Here is a 14,929-nt window from a genome sequence, read left to right on the forward strand (position 1 = left end):
ACATATTCCACTTCCTCATTACAGAAGATGCAGTTAGTGCTAGCAATTAAAACACCCCTTTTTCAGTAAATTATCTCTTGTTAGACATTTGTTTAGAGAGGTCGTTTACATAAGAAAAGCAACCTTCTTTGGAGCAGCTATACACCACGCTCCCAAGGGAAACTACTTTCCCCCTCTCCACCAGCTTACTATAAAGACTCTTAAATAGTGGCGGATCTGAGTTTGGATCAATAGATAAGGATAAGAGGATAACTCTTATCCACTTAAAGAATCCAGATCCAAATAAAGATTTGGATTATGAAACTTCTAATAAGCTGATCTTGAACTGCAGATAAGATAAGGGTTATCCTTATCACTTAAGGAGTCCAGATCCAAATAAAGAATTGGATCAGGAAACTCCTAATCAGGTTAGGAGGTTGTCTCTTTAAGGCTATAAATAGAAAGCAGGGTGGACCTGAAAAAGACACACAACACAGAGAGAAGACAACTTAGTTAGACTGATTTTGCCTTCAATTCCTTTTCTTCCTGCTCTTGTTACCCTACCCTGTTTGACCTCCAATTCTTGGATCTAATCAATATGTTGTTTTTTGCTAGAATAAACAATTTTGAAGTTGTGCTCACTACCCCATTCGATTCTTGCTGAAGAATCACAGGTTCTTGGTGAAGAACTACCTACTGATCCTACATCATCCTAAGTTGTATCATCTTTAGTGGATGGAGGATTTGGTACACTCTTTGGGTGTGAACACCTACATTGGGGGGAGCTTTCTACATGGATTTAGTATTAGGTATATCCCTCCCTAATCTTGGTCTTAGATTTGGTCCAGTTTGGTTACAAGAAAGAACCTTGAAAATGTAGTTTTCTAAATTGGGAATAGGATTCCTAAATGAGAGTAAAGAAATTTTTGAAATTTTGCCTAACCTTCCTGTAGGGTTTGGCTATCCATATGATGGATTTCCCATTCCTTCAATGGTATCAAAGCCAGGTTCAAGTCTTGAACCAAATAAGATCAAATCTAAGTTTGCGCAAATGGGCAGAAGGCATTATACCCGATTTGTACAGTTAGCATTTTTTCTGGGAATTGGTTCCTAGATTATGGGCGGATGATCTGAAAAATAAATCTTTATTATTTTGTTATATTTATAGAATTGTTTTGTGAATCTTTCTTGAATTTTTGGGCTGCACATGTGATGAAGATTGAATCTTTTTTGTGCCAAGATTGGCACACCCTGCGATTTATTTTCTATTCAATTTGGTCTGTAAATAATTTTTTTTTTATTTTGACAAATTGTATAGGAATTCAATGTGATGTAATAATAGAAAAATTAGGTTTTTATATTTTAATTCCATCTAGAAATTACTGGAGTGCACAACAGAGGAGAAGAAGATTTCGCAGAAAGAAGTTCTACAATTTGCAAGCTTGCAAATATTGATTCTACAATCTGTGATTAACTGTTCTTTGCAAGTTTGTAGGATGTCCAAGAAAATCATAGTGCCACTCTTTGATTTTGTTTTCTTGATAATTTGATTTTCTTGAATTAATTTATTTTTCAGATCATTATTCTTGAATTAAATTTTGAATTGGACACCAAAACTTGGGCCAATTTGTATCAGATTTGGTCCAAATTGGTTGGACCGAATTGTTGGTTTGATGGGATTGGTTTTTTACCCTAATTCAATTTAGGCTAGAGGGTTGATGGACCACTTCAAGTTTTAAATTGGCCCACCTCTATTAAAAACTAGTTTTAATATGATAAAACTGAATCAGCCCTGGTTTAGCTACATGGGCCGAACTGCCTTTTGTAGTACAGCCCATGTACCTAAACAATGTTATATGACAACATTATGGGATTTGTTGGGCTGATACTGATTTAATCTAATTAATTAAGGGTTTTACAGATATTTGAATTGATTGGATCAATTTGTTTCATGCATGTGATGTATGGATGTGTGATGTGTTACGTACGTGGGTCATAAGTACTTGGCCCATGATTAATTCGATAGTGGCTCTTTCGCACACCATGGGTGAATGCACATCATTGCCATGGTGTCCATAAGATCATTAGATGATCTCCCCGTTTGATGGGCCCCACATCAACTTTCTCCTCAAGAGGAACCGTGTGGAACCCTGGCCGTTTAGGGCCTATTTAAATCTGATTTTGAGAAAGCTAGTGGAAGTCACTTTGGTTTGACCTAAATAAAACTAGGGCGTAATATTTCATTCCCTCCACAAAAATATAAGCGCATGTGATAAGGAGATTCATATGATGAACTCTCTAGAGGCCTCCCACCATTAGCATGAAGATGGATCCTTCAGTAATGAGGAGACGCAACATAAAATTGGGCTATCCATTTGCTGCTGGATTTGTTGGATTGTTTCAAAAGATGATAGGGGCGTCATAGACCGATGTGGAAGGGGCCTATTCTAAAATGGAAGATTTTCTCATGGTACATTGGCGTTCACAAATATGATGGGTAAGCACTTACTGGATAGAAAGGTTTAACCTAAAATGGTAATGAACCTTGTCTGACAGAAGTCAAAGGGAAAGCTCATGAGATGAGTGGATGTGATCCTTTACAGAAGGTGGTGGGTTATGCAGTTGAAACAGTTGGCTCCATGCACTGCATGTGGTTTCCCACATTTCCAGAGACATAGTTCCTAGTCTCCGTCAATGAGATAGGAGGAAAATCTCAGAGATGAATAAATGGAAATGGAACATAGATTAAAAACCATATCTATGTAGATAACATGAATCAAATCAGGTTGTGGACTAATATTTGCTTTGCCTTTTATCAGAAATGGCAAACGAACAATTCGCCAAACTGTTGGACGATAATAAGCTTAAGAGCCCAAATTATATTGACTGGTTTCGTAACCTTATGCTGGTTCTAACGTCCGAGAAATAGGACAAAGTTGCTAAGAACCCTACTTCAGATCTTCTGGGCGATAGGACTTCTAAGGCCCATAGGAGGGAATATCAAGAATGGGAAGAGAAAAACTCTCTTGCTCGGTGCTACATCATAGCCTCCTTAGACAATCAGGTACAACAACAGTTCGATCAGATCAAAGTCTCCAATGATATCTTGGATAGTCTAAGGACAATGTTTGAAGAGCATAACCATTCTACTCGTCAAAAGGGCCTAAAGCAGTTTATGATCACACAAATGTCCAAAAACCAGCTAGTTCATAACCATTGTCTTAAGATGATGTGATACATCAATGAAATGGAGGCTCTTGGATCTGGGCTAGATTATGTCATCAAAGTTGATGCCATCTTGAATTCTTTGCCTCCTTCCTTCAATCAGTTCATAATGAATTACAATATGAACAAGCTAAATGTTAGCTTTCGGGAACTCAGCAATATGTTGTAGAGGGCCGAAGAATTGATAAAAAAGGATGAGCCCATAGCCATGCTTGTTGAAGGTGGCAAATTGGGTAAGAAGAAGAGGAAGGCAAAGATGAAACCTCAGAAGAAAACTAGCAAGCCTAAAAAGTAGAAGAAAGACAAGCCATTAGATGCCTATCACTTTTGCAAGCAGACCGACCACTTGAAGAGGAACTGTCTCAGTACCTGGAGACCAAGAAAAAATGTAATTTTGAATCCTTTGTCATAGAGACCCATATGTTGGTCACTTCTACTTCCTGGTGTATTGACTCTGGGGCTTCTACTCATGCATGTAATACATTGCAGGGGTTCAGGACAAACAAAAGATTGAATGATGGAGAAGTTATTCTTTACTTGGGAACTTATGCAAGTGTTGCAGCAACAACCATAGGAACTGTAGAATTGTATTTCAAAGAAGGAATAATTACATTAAAAGATTGTGTTTATGTACCTAATTTGAGAAGAATTTTGATTTCTATTTCAAAACTGTGTGGATGGTTATTCTATGTTTTTTAGTAATATGATTACTATCAAAAGAAATAACAAATTCCTCACATATGGAGAATTTGAGAATGGTCTCTGTGTTCTCCATCCTTCTTTGGAAACAAATATAACCAAAACTATGTTAGATAATAACCCCAAGAAAAGAACCCGTGATATAGTTAATCCCACATGCCTGTGGCATTACCGACCTGGTCACATTAACATAGATCGTATCACAAGGTTGGTAAAATACGGTCCTTTGGATTTTCTAACTGTAGAAGATCTTCCAACATGTGAACCTTGCCTTCAGGGTAAGATGACAAAACGACCATTTAACGGTAAACCTGAAATATCAACAAGCACGCTTGACCTTATACATACTGATGTATGTGGTCCTATGAATGTTAGGACATGTAACCAACACGTTTATTTCATAACATTCACCGATGATCAGTCTTGGTATGGTTACGTGTACCTAATGAGACACAAGTCTGAATCCTTTGAAAAGTTCAAAGAGATCAGGCAAGAGGTCAAGAAATAGTTGGGGAGACACATTAAGGCCCTTTGACCATATTAATGAGGCGAATATCTCTCTAACGAATTCAAGAAATACTTAAAGGAAAATGGGATAGTATCACAACTAAATCTTCCTACTACACCATAGTTAAACGGTGTGTTAGAGAGGAGGAACCAAATTTTATTGGATATGGTCTGATCACTTCTCATACACTCAGAATTACCCACATCCTTTTGGGGTTACGCATTAGAGACTATGATATACATGTTGAACCGGGTTCCAACCAAATCCATTCCGAAGACTACATATGAGCTTTGGACCAATAAGAAACCAAGTGTAAGACACTTGAATGTTTGGGGTTGTCCAACACATGTTAAAAGAACAAGTGCTGACAAATTAGAATCTAATACCAGTTGTTGCCTATTTATAGGTCACCCAAAAGGCTCTGTAGGGTATTTATTCTATGACCAAGAGAGTAGAAGGTGTTCTGTAGTCGAAATGCTCATTTCTTGGAGGAAGATTATATCCTAAATAATCATCATCAGGAAGTTGTTCTTCATTAGGAGAGCTCAGGGGTAATGGAAGATGTCCCACAAGCTCTAGTTAATAACCAACCTTGGAGATCTATCCAGGCATCCAGGCCTCTAGTTCGTTACGACTATGACCAAAAAAATTATTTGGTGGAAGCCACGACTAGTGAGGAGGATCCCGTGACTTATACGAAAGCTATGTTGGACATAGATTCCTTGAAGTTGGTAGATGCCACGAGAACTGAGATGGACTCAATGGAGACCAATGGAGTTTGGACAGTAGTAGATCTGCCTCCTGGGGTAAAAGAAATTGGTTGCAAATGGATCTATAAGAGGAAGAAGGGCCCCAATGGTAAGGCTAAAACCTACAAGGCTCGTCTTATGGTGAAAGGGTACACTTAGAAAGAGTGAATCGATTATGAGGAAACCTTTTTGCCTGTGTCTATGATTAAATCCATTAGGATCCTGCTAGCTGTAGCAGCATACTATTAGACAATTATGCCCTTTAGCTCCAATCAGATTGATGTACCTTTTTGACATTTATTGTAAATGAATAAAGTACATAATCGATTCATGTCATTGTGGTGTGTTTCTATGTAAACCCTTAAACTGGACACTTAATGAGACTCATGTTAGTTTAGAATCTTCACTGCCGTTGGATAGATCTAGGGAGATTTATCTTGCCAAGACTAACACTGATGTGCCGCCAAGTTGGTTGGGGTGGCTTGTCTCAGCTGCCAGGGTAAGACCTGAGATATATGCAGTATGGGTTTTCTTGAAACCCTGGACTGGAGAAAAAATCTAGTATTGTCTTGGACTTTGGAGATAGATGGGAAAAACTAGAATGGTACATCTAACCCCTAGACTCGATTATGATACTACACTAGGAGTCAGATTGGGCTATCTTTGATATGCCAATCAATGAGATCTTTAGAGGGGGTCAAAACCTGGGTATGTTGGGATAGTCCGAGAATTCATCTATGTGGGTGATCATAGTGACATGATCAACCCCTTTGTCGAACAAAGTGAATGATCAGGTATGCACTCTCTCTGATGGAAACCTCAACTGTCGACATTTGTATTCAACCGTTGAAATTTGTTTTGCAAAATATATTTATATAAAGATATACATATATATTATGGTTTCAAAATATTTGCAAAATATTTTAATTCCCAAGATCCATGTGACTAGAGAGTGCAATATTTTACCGTGCAGCCGAGGGAGAGGTCCTCTCTTGTCAAGTAGTGTTTGATCATTATGGGCTGAGAGGTTAAGTGTAAGACCATTGAGGGTAATACCTGATGGGTTAATCTTTCATCTGCCCACAGTATTTGGGTTTTCATAAGGTGGTTGGACCCAAGGACCATTTTGTGTAAATGTTGGGCCCATTAAGAGCCCATGGTTATGGACTAAGGGGTTCAGTGTCTCCTACAGTGAATTCTGCCAGGCCTTGTAACAAAGGCTGGGTTGAACCCATGTGGTTGATGTGTAGATCAATGTTTAGGTTCCACGCATACAAGGATAACCAACTGGGCAGTATGTTAAGAGGGCTAGTGAGCACATAGACTTAATGGGCCTAAAACCCATTTGAACTGACTTAATAAGATTAATTAAATAAGGGGTGGTTCCGGGATTTGAATCAGATGATAGGATAAGGGATTATCCCTATACCCTTAAAGAGTCCATATCCAAATAAAGATTTGGATAAGGAAACTCCTAATTTGATTAAGAAGGTTGATCTTTATCTACAGATAAGATAAGGGATTATTCTTATCTCTTAAAGAGAGTCCAGATCCAGATATAAGATTTGGATTAGAAAACTCATAATAGGATTAGGAGAACCTCTCTTTAATGCTATAAATAAGAGAAAAGGGTGGACCTTCAAACACACTCACAGTCTGTTGAATAGAGAGAGAAGACAACACATAGTTTGACTGCTCCTGTCTTCTGTTCTTTTCTTCATGTTCTTGCCGCCTTTGTCCAGTTTGATCTCCACCTGTGGGAGTGATCAAGAATCGTTCTTGATATTGCTTCTTGCTAGAAGAGGCAATATGAAGTTGTGCTCACCAGCACTTTACTACATTCTTGCTAAAGAATTTGGTTCTTGTTGAAGACTCGTCCTGCTGATTCTGCTTCACCTTACATTGTGCCATCTTCAATGGGAACAGATTTTGGTTTTCCCCTTGGACATGAACACCTTCATTGGGAGTTACTATTACTCCGTATCAGGTATATCCCTCTCCTCCCTTTTGGTTTCAATGTAGTCCGGTTTGTTTCAAGATTGATCATTGAAAATGTAGTTTTCTAAAATAGGGAATGTGATTCCCAGATGGGAGAGAGAGAAATTTTTGAAACTTCACCCGACCTCCCTGCAGGGTTCGGCCATCCATATGATGGATCTCTCATCCCTTTGGTGGTATCAGAGCCAGGTTCAAATCTTGAACCAAATTAAACCATATCTAGATCTGCACAAATGGGTAGAAGGCGTTCTACCCAATTTGTGCAATTAACGTTTTTCTTGGAAATTGATTCCTCGCTTTTGGGCAATTGATCTAAAATTAAATCTTTATAAATCTGATTTATATTTGGAATTGTTCTATATATTATTCTTAATTTTTGGGTTGTTCGTATGGTGGAGATCGAATTCTTAATTTTTGGGTTGTTCGTATAGGAATTTAAATCTGATGTAATATTAATAGAAAAATAGGTTTTCTACTTTATTTGATTTGATGATGAAGCAGATTGCACAGAGGAGAAATTTTCACAATTTTGGGTTCAACCATCTGCGATTTGTAGTTTTGGAAACTGCATACTGCAATCTAATCTTTGTTTTGCAAGGTAGCAGTCTTACAAACAACCCTCCTACTATTTTTTTATTATCTTGTATCAATTATTTAATTTCATATCATCTTCTTGAATTGAGTCGTGAATTAAACATCAAACCCAAGACCTATTCGAATTAGATTGGACCAAACTGGTTGGACCGAATCTATGGTTCGATGGGGGCTGTTCTCAGCCCTAAAATTTCATATGTGGGTCTAGAAGTTAATGATTAATTGCAAGATCCAATTCGGTTCACATCTGTAAAACCCAGTTTTAATCTGTTAAATTTTTTTTAGCCTAATTCAGCATAAATGCTATATGGGTCGAACTACTCTTTGTAGTTCAACCCATATACCTAGATAATATTATTTGATAATCTTATGGGCTTTAAATGGGCTTTTCATATGGATTTTATAGTTATTTAATTGATTGGGTCAATTATGGGATTTCATGCATGTGATGTATGGATGTGTGATGTGTTATGTTCATCGGCCATAAGTACTTGGCCCATGCTGATTTGATAGTGGCTCTTGTGCACACCATGACTGAATGCACATCATTGCCATGGTGTCCTTAAGATCATTAGATGATCTCCCTTCATGGTGGGCCCCACACCAATTTCCTCCCCAAGAGGAACCGTGTGGAACCCTAGCCGTTTAAGGCCCATCTAAATCTGGTTTTATGAAAGCTAGTGGGAGCCACTTTGGTTTGACCTAAATTAAACTACGACATAATTATTCCTTCCCTCCTGAAAATATAAGTGCATGTGGTAATGCAGTTGACTGGATTAGTATGAAGGTTGGTTGTATTGGTGGGCGGGGATGCACCATAAAATTGGGCTATCCATCTGCTAATGCAGTTGACTGGATTCCTTCATTAGATGATATGGGCATCATAGACCAATGTGGGACGGGCCTATCCTAAAATGGAAGACTCTCTCATGGTACCTTGGCATTCACGAACATGATGGGTGAGCACTTACTGGAAAGAAATGTTTAACCTAAAATGGCTATGAACCTTGTTTGACAGAGGCCAAAGGGAAAACTCTTAAGATGAGTGGATAAGATCCTTCACAGAAGGTGGTGGGATTATGTAGTTGAAATAGTTGGATACATGCACCCTATGTGATTTCCCACATTTCCAGAGACACAATTGTTTCCGTCACTGAGATTGGAGGGAATCTCGAAGATGCTCAAAATGGAAATGGAACATAGATTAAAAGCCATATCTATGTGATGACATGAATCAATTAGGTTGTGGATTTACAAATCTGCCTTGCCTTTTATTAGAAATGGCAAACCGATAATTCGCTAAACTGTTGGACGACAACAAACTCAAGGGCCCAAATTATGTTGACTGGTTTTGAAACCTTATGCTGGTCCTTACGTCCGAGAAAGTAGACAAATTTGCTAAAAACACTACTCTGGATCATCCGGGTGACAGGGCTTCTGAGGCCAGATGAAGGGAGTATCAAGAATGGGAGGAAAAAAATTCTCTTGCCCGGTGTTATATTATAGCCTCTTTGGATAATCCGATACAATGACAATTCGATAAGATCGAAGTGTTCAAGGATATATTGGATAGTCTAAAGACTATCTATGAGGAGTAGAACCGTTCTACTCATCAGAAGGTCTTAAAATTGTTTATGACCGCACAGATGACCGAGAACCAACATGTTCATGACCATTGTCTAAAGATTATAGGTTATATTAATGAACTAGAGGCTCTTAGGTCAAGGCTAGACTATGACACCAAAGTTGATGTTGTCATCAATTCCCTACCTCCCTCATTCAATCAGTTTATCATGTACTATAACATGAATAAACTAAACATTAGCCTTCAGGAACTCAGCAATATGTTGTAGAGGGCTGAAGAACTGATCAAGAAGGATAAGTCGATAGCCATGTGTGTTGAAAGTGGCAAATCATGCAAGAGAAAGCGGAAGGCTAAAGGGAATGCTCAGAAGAAAAGTAGCAAACCTAGGAAGCAGAAGAAGGATAAGGCATCGGATGCCTGTCACTTCTCCAAATAAGCCGACCATTGGAAGAGGAACTATCATCAATTTCTAGAGACTAAGAAGAAAGGTAATTTCAAATCTTTTATCATAGAGACCAATTTTTTGGTCACTTCTGCTTCCTAGTGTATTGACTCTGGGGCTTCAACTCATGCGTGTAACTCACTGCAGGGTTCAAGATAAGCAGAAGACTGAGTGATGGATAAGTGACACTTTACTTGGGGGACTTTTGCAACTGTTGCAACTATAGTCATAGGAACTGTAGAATTAATTTTCAGAGAATGAACTATTGTACTTAAAGATTGTCTTTTCGTACCCAATTTAAGAAGAAATTTGATTTCTATCTCAAAATTATTCATGGATGCTTATTCTATCTTATTCAGTAACGTGATTACTATTAAACGGAATAACAAATTCCTCGCATATGAAGAACTTAAGAACTGTCTCTATGTTCTCCATCCTTCTCTGGAAACAAACCTTACCGAAACTACGTCAAAAATAATCCCCAAGAAGATGACCCATGATATAGTGAATTCCACATGCCTGTGGCATTACCGACTTGGCCACATTAATGTAGATCGTATCACAAGGTTAGTAAAGGATGGTCCCTTGGATTTTCTAGCTGTAGAAGATCTTCCAATTTGTGAACCTTGCCTTTAGGGTAAGATGTTACTGGTAAGACTGAAAGATGTACAAGCACACTTGACCTTATACATACTGATATATGTGGTCCCCTGAATGTTAGGACATGTAACCAACATGTTTATTTCATAACCTTTATCGATGATTACTCACGGTATAGTTACGTGTACCTAACAGGACATAAGTCTGAATCTTTTGAAAAGTTCAAAGAATTCATATAAGAGATCGATAAACAATTAGGGAGAGAAATTAAGACTCTTCGATCAGATCAAGGTGGCGAGTATCCCTCTGACGAATTCATGGACTACTTAAAGGACAATGGGATAGTATCACAATTAGCTCCTCCTACTACACCACCGTTAAATAGTGTGTCAGAAAGGAGGAACCAGACTTTATTGGATATGATCCGATCACTTCTCGTACACTCGGAGTTACCTACATCCTTTTGGGGTTACGCAATAGAGACTACGATATACGTGTTGAACCGGGTTCCAACCAAATCTGTTTCGAAGACTCCCTATGAGCTTTGGACTGGCAAGAAACCAGGTGTAAGACACTTGAAGATTTGGGATTGTCCGACACATGTTAAAAAAACAAGTGCTGACAAATTGGAATCCAAGACTAATCGTTGCCTATTTATAGGCTACCCCAAAGGCTCAGTGGGTTACTTATTCTATGATCCAAAAGAGCAAAATGTGTTTCATAGTCGAAATGCCCACTTGTTAGAAGAAGATTACATCCTAGATAATCATCATCAAGAATTTGTTCTTGATGAAGAGAGCACAGGGGTAGTGGGAGTTGTCCCACCAACTCTAGAAAATAACCAACCTAGGAGATCTACCCGGGTTTCCAGGCCCCCAATCCGTTTCGACTATGATCAAGAAAGTTACCTAGTGGAAGCCACGACCAGTGAGGAGGATCTCGTGACTTATACAGAAGCTATGTTGGACATAGATTCCTTGAAGTGGGTAGATGCCATGAGAGCTGAGATGGACTCAATGGAGACCAATGGAGTCTGGACTCTAGTAGATCCACCCCTTAGGGTAAAGACAATTGGTTGCAAATGGACCTATAAGAGGAAGAAGGGACCCGATGGTAAAGTTGAGACCTACAAGGCTCGTCTTGTGGCAAAAGGGTACACTTAGAAAGAGGGAATCAATTATGAAGAAAACTTCTCGCTCGTGGCCATGCTCAAATCCATTAGGATCTTGCTAGTTATAACATCATACCATGACTATGAGATTTGGCAAAGGGATGTCAAAACTATGTTCCTAAATGGAGATCTTACTGAAGATATCTATATAAAGCAATCGCAAGGTTACATAGCTGCAGGTCAGAAATACATGGTATGTAAACTCAACCAATCCATATATAGAGTTAAGCAAGCTTCTAGGAGTTGGAGCATCTGGTTTGAATCTACTGCAAACAGTTTGAATTTGAGCAAAATCCGGATGAACCCTGTGTCTACAAGAAAACCAGTGGTGATAAGGTTACGTTCTTGGTTTTATATGTAGATGACATTCAACTCATTGGGAATGATGTAGGAATGTTAACTACGGTGAAAGTGTGGCTTTCACAACAATTCTCCATGAAAGATCTTGGAGAAACCTCTTACATACTAGATCTTCGACTCTATAGAGATAGATCGAAGATGATAATATGATTATCTCAATCTGCTTACATTGACAAAATAGTCAAGAGATACAGCATGGAGAACTCCAAAAAAGTAAATGTTCCTTTTAGACATGGAGTTACTCTCTCTAAGAGCATGTCTCCCAAGACTCCAAAAGAGATTGAGGGCATGAAAGAGGTTCCTTATGCCTCAGTTGTAGAGACCATCATGTATGTCGTACTATGCACTCGTCCTGACATTTCTCAAGCTATGAGTGTGGTAAGCGGATACTAATCTAACCCAAGGCAGGAGCATTGGATCGCTGTGAAAAACATACTAAAATACCTTTGAAGGACAAAAGAGTTTTGTCTGGTATTCGATGGTAGTTCACTATAGATCCAAGGGTATATTGATGCCGATTTCTAGTCAGATCTTGATGATAGAAAGTTTACATCTGATTATATCTTCATGATAGGATCGTGTGTTGTTTGCTAGAAAAGCAGCAAGCAGGGGTCCACCGTAGATTCCACAATCAAAGCCGAATACATTGTCGCAAGTGAAGCTACCAAAGAAGCTGTTTGGATGAACAAGTTCATTCAAGAATTAGTAGTAGTTCCATCTAGCACATCACCCATTCCATTGTTGTGTGACAACACTGGAGCCATTGCTCAGGCTAAGGAGCCACGAGCCCACTCGAATCGAAGCACATCAAGAGGAAGTACCATGTACTACGGGAGATAGTTGGAAGAGGGGATGCCCTGATTCAGAAGGTAGCATTAGCGGGGAAAATGTAGTAGACCCATTGACTAAACCACAGACACAAAAAGTATTTGAGAAACACGTGGAAAGTATGAGACTCCGGCTTATACCCGATTGGACCTAAGTGCAATGGGAGCTATTAGACAGTTATGCCCTTTAGCTCCAATCAGATTGAAGTGCTTTTTTGACATTTATTGTAAATGAATAAAGTACATAATTGATTCATGTCATTGTAGTATTTTTCTGTGTAATACCCTTAAACTGGACACTTAATAAGACTTGTGTTAGTTTAGAATCTTCACAGTTGTTTGATAGATCTGGGGAGATTTATCCTACCAAGGCTAACACTGATGTGCCGCCAAGTTGGTTGGGGTGGTTTGTCTCAACTGCTAGGGTGAGACCTGAGGTACATGTAGTGTGGGTTTTCTTAAAACCCTGAACCAGAGCAAAATTCTAGTATTGCCCTAGACCTTGGAGATAGATGGGCAAAACTGGAATGTTACACCTAACCCCTAGACTCGATTATGATACTGCACTATTTGTTGGATTGGGTTGTCTTTGATATACCAATCAATGAAATCCTTAGAGGGGGTCAAAACATGGGTATGTTGGGATAGTCCGAGAATTCATCTAAGTGGATAATCATAGTGACAAGATCAGCCCTTTGTCGAACAAAGTGAATGATCAGGGATTCACTCTCTCTGATGGAAACCTAAACTGTCGGTAGTTCATTTCAACCGTTGAAATTTGTTTTGCAAAATATATTTATATAAAGAAATACATACATATATACTACAAATATATATATATATATATATATATATATATATATATATATATGTATATGTGTGTGTGTGTGTATTATGGTTTCAAAATGTTTGCAAAATGTTTTAATTCCCAGGATCCATGTGAGTAGAAAGTGCAGCACTGTACCTTACAGTCGAGGGAGAGGTCCTCTCTTGTTGGGTAGTGTTTGATCATTATGGGCTGAGAGGTTAAGTCTAGGACCACTGAGGGTAATACCTGATGAACTAATCTTTCATCTGTCAACAGTCCTTAGGTTTTCATAAGGTGGCTGGACCCAATGACCATTTTGTGTAAATGTTGGACTCATTAAGAGCCCATGGTGATGGACTCAGGGGTTCACTGTCTCCTACAGTGAATTCGGCTAGGCCTTGTAACAAAGGTTGGGCTGAACCCATGTAGTTGATGTGTAGATCAATGTTTGGGCCCCACACCATACAAGGATATCCAAATGGGTAGCATGTTAAGAGGGCTAGTGAGAAGATAGACTTAATGGGCCTAAATCCCATTCGAACTGGCTTAATAAGTTTAATTAAATAAGGGGCGGTTCTAGGATTTGGATCAGCTGATAGGATAACGGATTATCCCTATCTAATCAAAGAGTCTAGATCCAAATAAAGATTTGGATTAGGAAACTCCTAATTTGATTAGGAAGGTTGATCTTTATCTACATATAAGATAAGGGATTATCCTTATCTCTTAAAGAGAATCCAGATCCAAATATAAGATTTGGATTAGGAAACTCCTAATAGGATTAAGAGAACCACTCTTTAAGGCTATAAATAGGAGAAAAGGGCAGACTTCCAAACACACTCACAGTCTGCTAAGTTATGAGAGAAGACAACACACAGTTCAACTGCTCCTGTCTTCTACTCTTTTCTTCCTATTCTTGCCGCCCCTGCCCAGTTCGATCTCTACCTGTGGGAGTGATCAAGAACCGTTCTTGATATTGCTTCTTGCTAGAAGAGGCAATCTGAAGTTATGCTCACCAGCCTTTACTACATTCTTGCTGAAGAATTCGGTTTTTGCTGAAGAGTCGTCTTGCTGATTCTGTTTCACCTCACACTATGTCATCTTCAATGGGAGCAGATTTTGTTTTTTTCCTTGGGCGTGAAAACCTCACACTATTTCCAGATTGATCATTGAAAATGTAGTTTTCTAAAATAGGGAATGTGATTCCTAGATGGGAGAGAGAGAAAATTTTGAAAAATTTCCCAACCTTCTTGTAGGGTTCGGGCATCCATATGATGGATCTCTCATCCCCTCACATACCATGACTATGAAGTTTGGCAAATGGATGTTAGAACTACGTTACTGAATGGAGATGTTACTGAAGATATCTATATGCAGCAACCGT

The sequence above is a fragment of the Nelumbo lutea genome, chromosome 1 (assembly GCF_056320005.1).
Source record: "Nelumbo lutea isolate HS-2025 chromosome 1, American lotus-T2T, whole genome shotgun sequence".
In the NCBI taxonomy this organism is placed as follows: domain Eukaryota; kingdom Viridiplantae; phylum Streptophyta; class Magnoliopsida; order Proteales; family Nelumbonaceae; genus Nelumbo; species Nelumbo lutea.